This window comes from Notamacropus eugenii, chromosome 4 (assembly GCF_028372415.1).
Source record: "Notamacropus eugenii isolate mMacEug1 chromosome 4, mMacEug1.pri_v2, whole genome shotgun sequence".
Lineage (NCBI taxonomy): Eukaryota > Metazoa > Chordata > Mammalia > Diprotodontia > Macropodidae > Notamacropus > Notamacropus eugenii.
The window spans coordinates 283,749,985-283,762,879 of record NC_092875.1 but is presented as its reverse complement, the minus strand read 5'-3'; the positions used below and the strand labels follow the sequence as shown (position 1 = coordinate 283,762,879).

Below are 12,895 nucleotides of genomic sequence, written 5' to 3'. Positions count from 1 at the left end.
CTTATAACCATTTTTGGGTTTTTCTTGGCAAAATTACTGGAGTGGTTTGCCATTTTCTTTTTGAGCTCATTTTACAGTCAAGGAACTGAGGCAAGCAGAGCAAAGTGACTTGCCCAGGGTCACACAGCTAGTAAGTATCTGAGGCCAGGTTTGAACTCAGGTAGATGAGTCTTCCTGACTTCAGATCCAGCACTATCCACTGCACCACCTAGCTGCCCTTAAAGTGAATCTTTAGGTTCAAATCCATTCTTTTAGGATTTACATGGTCTTGGGTAAGGCATTTAACCTGTCTGGCCTCAGTTTCCTCTTCTATAAAATGAGGAGCAGCACATAGAAAACTATATACTCCCTAAAGCCTCTTCTAGATCTGGGTTGATTAACTGAGATCTACACATATCTGCTGCAAATATCTTCTAGTTTGAAGGCTCCAATATCAACTTCCTCTCGGTATATTTCCATTGACCTCAGACTTTCACAAAATTCTTCATCTCTCCACATTTTCAAAAACATTTCAAAGCACGTTTGTGAAGCATAGCTTACTTATTGTAAGTCACGGTGGTTGCCTATAACTTCACCCATTTTGGCTCAAAATAATCTGTCTCAGTTTTCTCATCTGAAAATGGTAATAACTCTTATGAAATACTATTATATATTTGTATGTATATTAAATTATATATAACATATACATATTATAAAATACTATAAACTTACTATATATACATATATAGTTTATAGGTATATATACATATATGAAAACTCCTGGTAACTGTAAAAAGCTCTATATGAATGCCAGCTGCTGCTGTAACTTATATTTAGTTATATCATTAATGCTCCTCTGCCAAATCAGCTACAATATTTTCTTCCTGGTTTTTAAATATTGCACTTTTTTACAACAGGTGCCTGTACTTAACTTTCATGTGGGTTAATTTGAGTCTTAAGCAATGACAGTAATAACCACTTTCACTGATACGAGGTCTATCATGGTGCTTTCCATATAATATGAGTATGAAGTAGGTAATGGAAATGTCATTATCCCCAGTTTTACTTATAGGAAAAGAGAGGCTACGAAACGCCACATGACTTTCCCCTATTCATGTAGCTACTTACAGATAAAGCTGGGATATGACTAGCTCTTTTGAGTCTCAGCCAAGCACCCTCTCTTCTATATCAATCAATCAATCAGGAAAAATTTATTAAGTGTCTACTGCATACCAGGCTAAGTGCTAGGTCTATAAAAGAAAGTCTCTACCCAAAATGAACTTATAATCTAATGGGGAAAGCAACATGCAAATAACCATGTGCAAATGCAATATATACAGGATACATTGTGGATAGTTTGAGAAGAAAGGCAAGGCAAGATTAAGGAGGCCTGGGAAAGGTTTCTTGTAAAAGGTAAGATTTTAGCTGAGAACTGAATGAAACCAGGGATACTAGGAGGTAGAAATGAAGAGGGATGGCATTCCAGGAAAGAAGGGCAGCCAGTGAAAATGCTTGAAGTTAGGAGATGGAGTGTCCTGTGTCAGAAAGAGTAAGGAAGCCAGTGTTATTGGAATACAGGATATGTGGAAAGGAGTCATTTATAAGAAGGCTGGAAAGGTAGAAAAAGGGCTGGGTTATAAAGAGATTTAAAGTCAAACAGAAGATTTTGCATTAGTAATAGGGAGCTACTGGAGTTTATTGAATAGGGGAATAACATGGTCAGGTCTGTACTTTACAAAGATCGATTTGACAGTCAAGAGGAGGATGACCTAGAGGGAGGAGAGACTTGAGATAAGGAGATCAACCAACAGGCTATTGTGAGAGTCCACACATGAGGTGACGACCAAGGTATATGACCACCCTGCACCAGAGTAATGGAAATTTTAAAGGAGAGAAGGAGGTGAATATGAGAGATGCTACAAAGGTAGAATCAATACCACTTGCCAGCTAATCAGATATGAGGGCATAAAAGGAATCAGAAGTTGTGTGACACCTAGATTGTGCAGCACTGCTTTTTGGTTTATAATGTTATTGTATTACAGATTCAGGAATCCTAAAGAACAGTTCAGGAAATGGATCGTAGATGTTAAATTGTTTTCATAGCTCATTTCTTTATATATGCACACTTTTTTTTAGGCTTTGCTTAATGATTAACAGCTAGAAAGAACCAATTGTCTGAATGGACATTCAGAAAATTTTATATAAAATAGTAACTATGCAAAAGATACTAGATTTTGAATCAGAAGACATAAGTTCAAAAATGGCTCAAGGGCTTAACACCCGTGTGATCTTGGAATAGTAATTTAACCTTATAGATCCAGTTTTCCTTTTCTATAAAATGAAGGGTTTGGATAGGAAGATACCTAAGATCCCTTCCAGCTCCAAATTCTGTGATCTTCTAACACAGGAGTTTTTAACCTGGGGTCCATAAGTTTTGTGTTCAAAATAATGTTTTGATAAATGCCTTTCAGTATAATTAATTTCCTTTGTAATCTTGTGTCTTTTATGGAATTAAAAACATTATTCTGAGAAGGGGCCTGCATACTTCACTGAGCAGCCCAAGTGATAAATGACAGTTAAAAGCTTAAGAATGTTTGCTCTAAGACATTAACTCTATTTGGTGGCTATCTGCAAGTCACTTTGATTGTGGTATAAAATGCAGTTTTGGGTTTTTTTCCTCAATCTGCCCACTACCATTTTCCCCACCCTTCTACCCTCTTCTTCTTCTCTTACTTCCACATCTCTTCTGGGACAGCTGAAGTCACAGTTTTAGTTAACTAAACCTTACTGGTTTTAAAGGTCAATGTGTAAATGAACTAATTAGGTCAAAGCAAATAGCAATAGTAAATTCTGTTTCAAACTTCACACGTTTTAAATCCTTTCTGGATTAAATAATGAACCATATTGTGAGCGAGTAGGTAGCATTACTAAAAAAAAAGATATTAAATACTTTAGATTCTTAGATAAACAGAAAACTAATTTGCAGATATTTTACAATGATAAAATAATGCATAAAATTAGAAGTACAAGATTTACACAGTACAATATTTACAAAATGTAAATGTAACCTTAGCTCAGATCAGAACGGGAAATTATAGGATGGAATTGAAAAGAATCAAGGAAAATAGTATGAGCTTTCAGATATTCTTCAGTTGACTGACTGAAAAAGGAAAAATTCTCATTAAAGAAGAGACAGATTCTAGTTCCAATAGTCATGGGTATCTTGAGTACTTGGAAATATAGATATTGAAATGTTCTAGTTAATTTTGCTACTGAAAATTTTCCATGCCCTAGACCAGAGAAGAGGTGAGAATTTTGGCTGATGGTATCTCAAACAAAAGCTCAAATCTTGGTTGTCAGAATCAGAACATTCTACGTTCCTTTTGGGGGTGGACGTTAGGTAGTTCTGTTTAATCTATGGATAAAGATTTAGTTCTGGTCTGGCTAAACTGTAACCTAAGGGACTACTATTAGTAGTGTAACTGGTGTCATGAGTAGATCAAATAAAGTTGGATATCGTCCTGCAGGATTAGGCTAATTTTATTTTATTTCCAGAGAGAGAGATTTTTCTACTTTGGGTCAATATAACTTAATACTCAAGACAAATGACTCAGTCATATCAAAACCAGAAGTGGGAAACCCCTCTTTTCCCATTTCCACTACTTAGAGCATTTCAAAATCACCAGATGCTTCTGTTCTGAAAATAATGAATACTTTAAGTGTTTTTATTTGTCTTCAACATACTTGCCCTTTAGAAAAAAAATCTGTCTCTGTTGGCTTGTTATATGTATTAATTTGCAAGCTCCTTGTAGAAGTTTTATTTTTTTAAAAATTGAGTTTTTTTGTTTTAAACATAATAAAGTGAAAATTTAAAAGGAATAGCAAATGAGAGAGTAACTTTTAATGTATTAATACATGCAGCAGCAGCTGCCTCTTTTGCTATTAGAGTGTTCTTGTGTTCTCAGTTTGGGCGAGACAGCTCACATGAGCACGCTCTTTTAGTAAAAGAGACAGCTGCTGCTGCATGTATTAATACATATCAAATGGCTCCAGAGTAAACAAAATGCTATAAATTACTCCAGGGCCTCTGCTGACGTCATAAACCCTGAAACTGGTGCATGGCTCCTAGCGATTCTTTTACTTGTCTGTGACATCACTGTAATAGCTGACACTAATGAATTGAGTCATCCGTCCATCCCCTTGTTGTTCACTGAGAGCTTTCTGGCATAAGCAGGTAGGCTGTTTCACAACACCAGCTGTATTGTTTTTTGTTGGTGCCGCTGTCCAGAAAAGAGCCCCCTTTCTTTAAGGGAGCTGTTTCTAAACTTCAGTTCCCCAAATAGGGCTTATGCAGCTTCTAAGATACTATATAAGATGGAAAGGAGAAGTGAGATAAAATAATTTGTGAGGTGGGTTAACAAAACATGGAAGTCTTTAAGTTAATTTAACAAGACTTTTCTATAATATTATTTAAGATTGATATAGCGTTTTAAGGTTTGCAGAACGTTTTATTCCATGTGAAAGCAAGGATGTTACGTGATAATTAAAGAGGCAAGCATCATGCAACACTTTCACTTGCTGGAAAGATCTATAGCCTCCATTATCTCACTGGGTATGACTACAAATGCCTATGCTCCAAGTCATAGTATGTTTCTAAATTTTTTCAGTAATTTATATGCAGATGTGTTGATTTTTGAATATCTCAAGTATTTCCTGACATCCTATACAAACCAATGAAAGTGGACAAATGATTGACTGCACTGATTGATATTTAGGAACTTTGCTTAAACAATGAGAAAGAACTATCCTTATTCAGAAATTATTCAACAATAACTCTATTAAATTTGTTAATCCTTTACTAGCCTTATAGCTAAACAGGGCTCTGCCCCTGTCATTGTGTAGCTTAGAGAAGTCAGTTGCATGCATCTTTCCTCCCCAGCTGTTTTCTAAAGATATGATAGAATAACTGGGTTAGTTGTTCTTTAATGATCAATATAGATATTTATCTGTGATGTTAAGGTGTTTTTGGAAATACCTTAAAGGGGGTTATCAGTGTCTGCTATCTTTCCATTAATCAGAATGCAGAATTCTAATTGGTTAGAGGAAATGTTTGAATTTCTGATAAGTTCAGGACAAAGATAAATTCTTTCACCAATAAGCTAAAGTATTGTTAAATAAGTTTTAAAAGCACCTATCTTGATATCTTTTTCTAGAGCTAGCTCCTCATGCTGATCTTTTTCTTTTTTAAAGCAATGAATAAGTTAGGAAGCCCATTTTTGTTCTAACAGTCTAATTTTAATAGTAGCCTGCTAGGTCAAAGGTCATGTGTAAAACATTGTAATGCAAATGTATAAATCTATATCTCTTTTAGGTGTGAGGCTGTGCTCTTAGAGATAGATTCCAGCCTGGCTCTTTAACTAGGTGGGGTTGGGGAGGGAGAGATCATAAATTTCAGTTCTCTGTTTGACCTAATATATGTTTCCTAGAAGAACTGTTTTATTGGTTATTATAGTAAACTACTTGCAACTACTTTGAGATAAAATTCTTTAAGACTTTAGTGATTTCTGGGAAAAAAATAATTCAATAGAAATTCTATGTACAAGGTAATTTTTAGAGTAAGAATGTAGAAAAGAAGAAGGGATAATTCTTAATGTTTAGGATGTGAACTGTCTTTTAATCTCAATACTATTCTTCTATTTCAATTTCTCTGTTCTCCAGTTAATTTTGTACTAAATCAAAGATATAGCTAGCTCACCCCTGCAATATTTAAACCTAGTAATGTGCAGCACATTTTTTTTTATTCTTATAATTTCTACACAAGACTTCACTTGGAATTGGATGCTTCATCCAAGCTGAAATTCCCTGCCTAAATAAATGAAAAGCCTTAACCCTAATGTGTGAATATACATTATTATAACTATATATTTAATATGTACTAGTTTCTTAACAAAATATTTGACCAGAAAATGATTTACTAAGGGGGAACCAGTGTTGAAATATGACCCTTGCTCACCTCAGGAGAATTTTAAATAAATTCAAGTTTGTAAATTGATAATACATTGTATCCAGGAAGTCTCTATAGTGGTCTATAGCTGGTAGAGGAAAGGAGATGTATTTTGAAATATGAACATTTCTCTTTCCCAAATTGTATGTCCTTCCTCTCTCACACTATTACTAATTTAAGTTTGTATTTTTGCTGAAGGTTAAAACATCTTCTTGTTTCTTCTTTATTTACTTACAGACCTTTGACCATCCTTTTTGGATCCTACATTTGGTTCAGCTATTTTGATGGTGTTACTAAGGGCAGATAGACTAGAAGTTAGGCTACTTCTCTCAGACTTGTCTAGGCAATCAGTGATAGCACCACTGTGGTAACCCTTGTTTATTTGGGTGCATGAAGCTTTAATTTTTAAGAAGGTAGAAACAGAATTTCTGGCTCCTGCTGGTACTCAGGATGGGGTGGACAAGTTCCTGTCCCACCAAAGAGGCTGGGAATTACAAAAGGGGATTAGAGAGGATTTGATGAGAGGAGGGAGGTGGGGGTGGGGACCGTCACCCTTCAAAAAAAAAGAAAGAAAGAAAAAAAATTCAACAAAGCCAAAGAGAGCCTGCCAGCTGCCCCTCTCAATTTCATGAAGAGAGCCTCTCCAGCTGTTCTCTGATGGTCCCAAAGAGAATCCCCCAAAGCGGCTGCTTTACCCCCTTCTGAAAACTCCCAAGCCTAGTAACAAAGTGTTTGCTTCCTCTGAAAAGAGCTAACATTTGGGGTAAAGAGAGTTAAAAGAAAATAATTGTCCTGTCCTTTCAAAGAGATCTCCATGTGTATAGATGACTCGAAGATTACAATAAAATGAAAGATACATAGTCTTTTTTACTGGTGAATTACAAGGCCCTAGCAGTTGTGTCAGATGGTAACTCTGAACTTTTAGATAATTATATGAACCTCAACAATTTCCCATCACTATTCATAATTTATTTCATGAGTAATATAGAGATCTTATATTTGAAAGCATTTTATCTTTTTCCATTCTCAAATGGAATATTTCCACTGATGCCTCATTGGTGTGGTTATTCTTTAGCCCAGCAGATTGGATTAGCCAGCAGCCAAACTATAAATGTTAAATCTATTATGCCCTTTTCTCTCAAAAATATTCATACATTCAGCATATGCATCTTGACATTCAATGCAATTTTTTTACTTCCTAAAACAGTAAACCTGAGAAAGGTTTATCTGGCAATTTTATTTAAAGATATTTAAATTGGTGAATATTTACAGGAAATAGAAAATGTAAATACTGATCCAAAAGTGGATCACAGGTCTAGAGCTGGAAGGGACCTCATATGTCCTCTAGCTCAACCCTTTCATTTTATCAATAAGGAAAATGAAACCCATGGAAGTGGCATGTTAAAGGTCACATAAACAATAAGTATTAGAGAAAGATTTTCAAAGCAAATCCTGTGAATCAAGAACCAGCATTCTTTCCATTGTACCATATTGCTAAGAATATTTAGCAAAGTCACTTTTGGGGAGCCTCTCATACAAAACCCCTTCTCCAACAACCATCTGTTAAGTAATTAGTTTAGTTACCATTGTATTGATTTCTATGTAATAAAGTAAAGTAATAGTGTATATCCGTAATTGTGTATGGGTTTGGCTTGTTCAGTTTGTAGTTGCACACAGAATCCCTTCAATTCAATCCAGTAAACATTTAGGTAGTGTTTGCTATGTGCTAAGCACTATGCTAAGTACTGGGGATACAAAAAGAGGCCAAAGACAGTTCATGTCCACAAGGAGCTTATAGTCTAATGGGGAGACAACATGCAAACAGCTACATAAAATGGATAAAATGGAAAAAAATCAACAGAAGTCATCCTACAGACAGGTAGGAGGTAAGATTTTAGCTGAGACTTGGAAGGAAACCAGGGAAGCCAGGAGGCAGAGATAAGGAGAGAAAGTATTGCAGGCATGGGGTACGGGCAGTGAAAATTTCTTTCTGTGATCCTGTATAGTTCAGAATCTTGGAACCCTATAATTTCTAAAGAATCCAAGTCATAGATGACCCAAAGATCAATGGAGAGAGCCATGGTGTATTCAAATGGATTGTGGCATAGAAGCAGCATTAAGGATATTTTGGGACAAATGTGTCGTGGGAAAATAAGGTGGGCTAGTCATGTGATGAGATCAACCTGAATATATGCATTGGTACCACTGGAGTGCAAGAAAAGAAAGGAAGACCTGTAGCATTAAGGATCTATGGAAGAACATGGGCGAGAATTAAAGAGAATGAGAAGTCATGGATGGGTAATGATCTGTACAGATAGAGGGACTACCACATGGATAAAATCACCAATTCCTTGAAGAATTGAAAGATCTAAGAAGACAGCCTTAAAACTCATGGCCATGGATATTTCTAGACACATGTTTCAAGTATAAATAATAAAGAAGTTACCTAAGTGATCTCAATGCAAGCAGGTAAGTGTGAAGCAGTATAGGAATAAGTCTGAGGGATATATGGTGGAAATCATTTGGCTGTGGATCATTGGAAGGAAAGAAGAAGTCATAGCATGGGAAAATATTATTTATCACCATTCAAGAAGAGGACATAGAAGAAGAGTTAAGAAACCATATTACAAACCTGTCATATGGTAATATATGCAGTTAGGTAGTATAGTGGATGGAGTGTAAGACTCAGAGACAGAATGATGAGCTCAAATTGTTGGTTGATAAAGCCTACCTTAAAACACTATATAAATGCTATATATTAGCTGTTACTCTTATTTGAGGAGAGAAGCTTCAACTATTATGCTAAAACCACTGTAACTGAAAAATCATGACAAGTGTTAAAGGTAATTTAATTCACAAATTATGTTATCAGGAAGTACTGCAAATCAGGACCTGATTCTGACCAATAAGGTAGAGCTAGTTTTTGAAATGGAAAAGACATAAAAATTTATTCTGTTAAGGCAACAAAACAGGAGCTGTCTAAAGACTCACGTATATGCCTATGGAATTCATAAACCAACTTATATTTGATAAAGAGATTTACTGAAGATGAAAATAATGGCAGGTAACTGAGCGTGAGTATAAAAGTGGCATGACCCTTTAAGAACAGAGCCAGGAGAGCTAAAACACAAAGTACAGCAACAACAGCAACAATGACAATAGCAGTAATTAAAAATAATAATGACAAGCATCTGTATAGCAAATGTATATACATACATATATGTGTGTGTGTGTATATATATATATATATATATATATATATATATATATATATATATATATATATATATATATATATGGGTATTTGTACATAAAGTATGCAGTGAACGTAGCACGAAAGATGATGATCAAGGAAGAGATGGGTCTATTTATAGTGCAGGAGAAAGGGATAATAACTAAATACAGAAAAAAGAATGAATCACTCAGATTTACGTGAGTGACACAATGGACGATGGAGTTGGACTCAAGAAAGTCTAAGTTTGAACCCTTCTTTAGATGGCAGACTTATGACCCTGAGCAAGTCCAAACTTTTTCAAACTATTTCCTCAAGCATAAAATAAAGAAAATTACACCACCTATCTCACAGAGTTGTAAAAACCTAGTGGAAAAACATTTAAAACAATTTGTAAACATTATGGTATTTAGAGGTGCTATGTTGTTGTTACTATACTAATATATTTTTTATATTTTATATTGCTTCTACCAAGGGGAATAATCATTATACTGGGAAGGACAGAATGAAATGTATTTAACAAGGATTTGAAACCAAAGATACTACAGTGAAGAGAGTGTCTAATTTCCCTCAATTAATTCTTCCCTGGGCCTGAAAGAACTATATCCCGGGCTACCAAAATAAGTAATTTCTGAGCTTCTGACAGTGATCATGGATAATTGGAGAGATGCCACAGGACTGAAGGACAGATGCTGTCTTCATTGGAAAAAAATGGAAATAGGGTGAAATCTGCAACATATAGAATTTGACTTTGATTTCTGGCAAAATTCTACTGGAGAGATGGTTTGTGAGCATTTAGAAAAGAAAATCGGTATCATTTTCAGTCAGCATAGCTTCTTCAAAAGTAGATCATGTCAGTCTTACTGGATTTACTTTCTAATCAGGTTACCTAGTGGGTCAGATTTAGAGATTTGGGCTGGATAATCATTTCCCAACCTTTCTGTGTTTGGTTGTTTTTATGTTTTTTGTTTTTTGTTTTTTTAAATCACAGACCCCTACATAATGGTAGTTGTATTAATTGTATGTCCTAGTGAGAAAAGCTGGGATATTTAGTGTATGGATGAATTCCTAAAATTGTAGCTCCACATGAGACAATAACCACTGACTGGATTATAGGGAAGAGAATTGATGAAGTGATCAGACCTCCAAAATAGTCATTAATCTCTTAATTCAGAGAGGGGTCTCTTGTGCAATATCCCAGGTATACATTTATGAATGACATATCATGTCCTAAGTAAGGAATGATATATTATGTAGCATGTTTATCAAAAAAAATTTTGGGGGGTAATTAACATATTGGAAGATAACTTTCCTTTCTAAAATGGAGAGAATGGGGAAGACTAAATAGAATAAAACACAAGTAAGATGGACATCCAAGAGAGAGGAATGGCATAAAAATGAAGGAAAACAGACAGTAGACAGAAGGGATAACAAATGGCACCAAATGCTATGCAATAGTCAAGGAAAGTGATGACCAAAGAAAGGCCATTTAATTTGGCAATTGGTTGGTTAGCTGTTGTCCTTCATTCTCAAAGAGAACCAAAATGACATCACCATGATAAAGTCAAGTTTCAATGTGTGTGACTGTGGATGATCAGACCGATATGAGCTTGGAGTGCTCTACCACAGACGGGGCACAGATAGTCTGTGTGAACATTTGGGGTAGTTACTCCAAATCTGTGTATCTTATGTTTCCTTTGTGCTGTTTCAATTCTGCTTTGCTCATAGAGCACAGTACCCTATCGGATGTGGGCACACCATGCTGAGTAGTCCTGTGCCAATGTCTCCCATGTTCCACAATCAAATTCAAACCTTGTCTTGCTTCTTCTGACCACCATGTGATTGCCTGCCCCATGCAAGTTCTCCACAAAATAGTCTTTTTGGCAAGCATACATTTTGGTGTACGCATGTTGCAAGTGTGAGAGTGTAGTGCTTGCTTGTATATGTGGTACCTACCAGGAATCTGCCCGTGATTGGGCTACAGAATCCGAGACACTTCCTACAGGCGAGTGTGCTTGGAGCTTGGTACACAGGCCTGGAAGGGGACTGGCTGCTCCCTACACTAGAGGGGTAGGAAAGGGGACACTGAGCCTTCAGGGCAGGAGAAGACTTGAGTAGCCTGGGGGCCCTTGGATGGCAGTGAATTGAGAGTGAAGGCCAACTCAACAAAACTGCAAGCATTGTGCTGTGGCCTAGACAGAGCTTGTCAAGACTCAGATTGAGGGAAATAATCTTGGAAGAAAAAATGCCCTGAAAAGCAGCAGAAACTTCTAAAAAACAGGAGAATAATGATACCAGGGAGGCGGAAGACTATAAGAATTTTCTCACAACTAGAAGGCCCTGCAGCATCTGTTGAAACAAAAACCACCAAATTCAGAGAAGTCCCTTTCTAACTCAAGGGAACCACAGGGGAAAACAAAACAAAACAAGTCCACTACTAAAATGGCAGAAATGTTTTTGAAAAGGAAGAACATAGTAATGCAGAACTACCAAAGTTGGCAGACAAGATAGGCCCCTGTTACTTTAGGGTCTTTGAACAACGCAAAGGTTGCCCCTCATAGAAATAAAAGTTCAGTGAAACAAACAGCAAGGGCCATGGAATGAAAACCAAGAGAAGAAAAAAATAGTAGCCTTCACCAGAAAATAGGGAGCATCAAGGATGAGAAGAAGAACATGAATTCTTCCTCTACCAATAGAGTCAGACATCTAGTGTGATGATGTAGATCCTAAAGATATCTGAGGTGCCCATCATCCAAGAAGCTACAAAAATAGTTGTCCCTCCACCCCACCCCCCAACAAAAGAAACAGGGTATGAAGGAAACAAATCTGCCATCAGTGAAAAAAAGGGTACTTGAGGGCATTACCCAACCTGTAGTCATGGATTATGAGATACTGGGAAGCAGGCTCCAATGGGGAAGAAAATGTTCTTGTCTTGTGTTCATTGTGAACCAGTTTGGGAAATGTGTTTATGACAAGTACATCAAACCAAAAGAGAAAGTGACTGATTATTGAATTTGTCAAAAGGACATTAAACATGGAGAAAAGTAGCAGGCTGTTCAGAAGGAAGTAGCAGAACTGCTTAAATGCAAGATTCTAGTTTAATATGCCCTGCATAATGACTTTAAGAGTCTACTTCTTGATCATCCTCACAAAAAGATCCAAGACACACAGAAATATAAACATTTCAGAACACAAGTAAAGCGTGTAAGACCATCTCTGAAATGACTTGGTGAGAAAATTATTGGTATCAAAAAATAGCTGTCAAGTCACTGTTCATTTCAAGATGCCCAAGCAGCAAGAGAAGGAACCATCAAAGCAATACAAATTGCAAAAAGAGAAAATAGCCAAATATAACTGAACCTTCCGTGTCACTAGTTCTCTGTTTTGCTAATCGTATTCCTTGGGGTTGGCACAGATGAAGTATTCCCAAAGATGGTAATAGTTTGGAAAAACTTTCAAACTTGTGGTTACAGGGGATGGATGTGTGGTACTAAAGGGGAATTTGACCCTTTCCAGATATGGTAGCTCCTGCCCTGGAGCTCACAGTTTCTTATTTTTGTGCCTTTCCTGTGTTCCAGAAGTAATGGTTAGTGTCTAAGGTGTGATTACAGTATGGGTGAGGGAATCATTGTGGAGGGGTGACTTTTACCCTGGGCACAGAGAGTGAAGACCAATTCTGG

At 36.4% G+C, this 12,895-nt stretch overlaps 1 pseudogene; it reads left to right on the top strand.

The window, feature by feature from the left end:
- The first annotated feature begins 8,233 nt into the window (after nucleotides 1–8,233).
- On the top strand, nucleotides 8,234–12,573 carry LOC140502506 (RNA exonuclease 4 pseudogene; annotated as a pseudogene).
- Nucleotides 12,574–12,895: the final 322 nt, after the last annotated feature.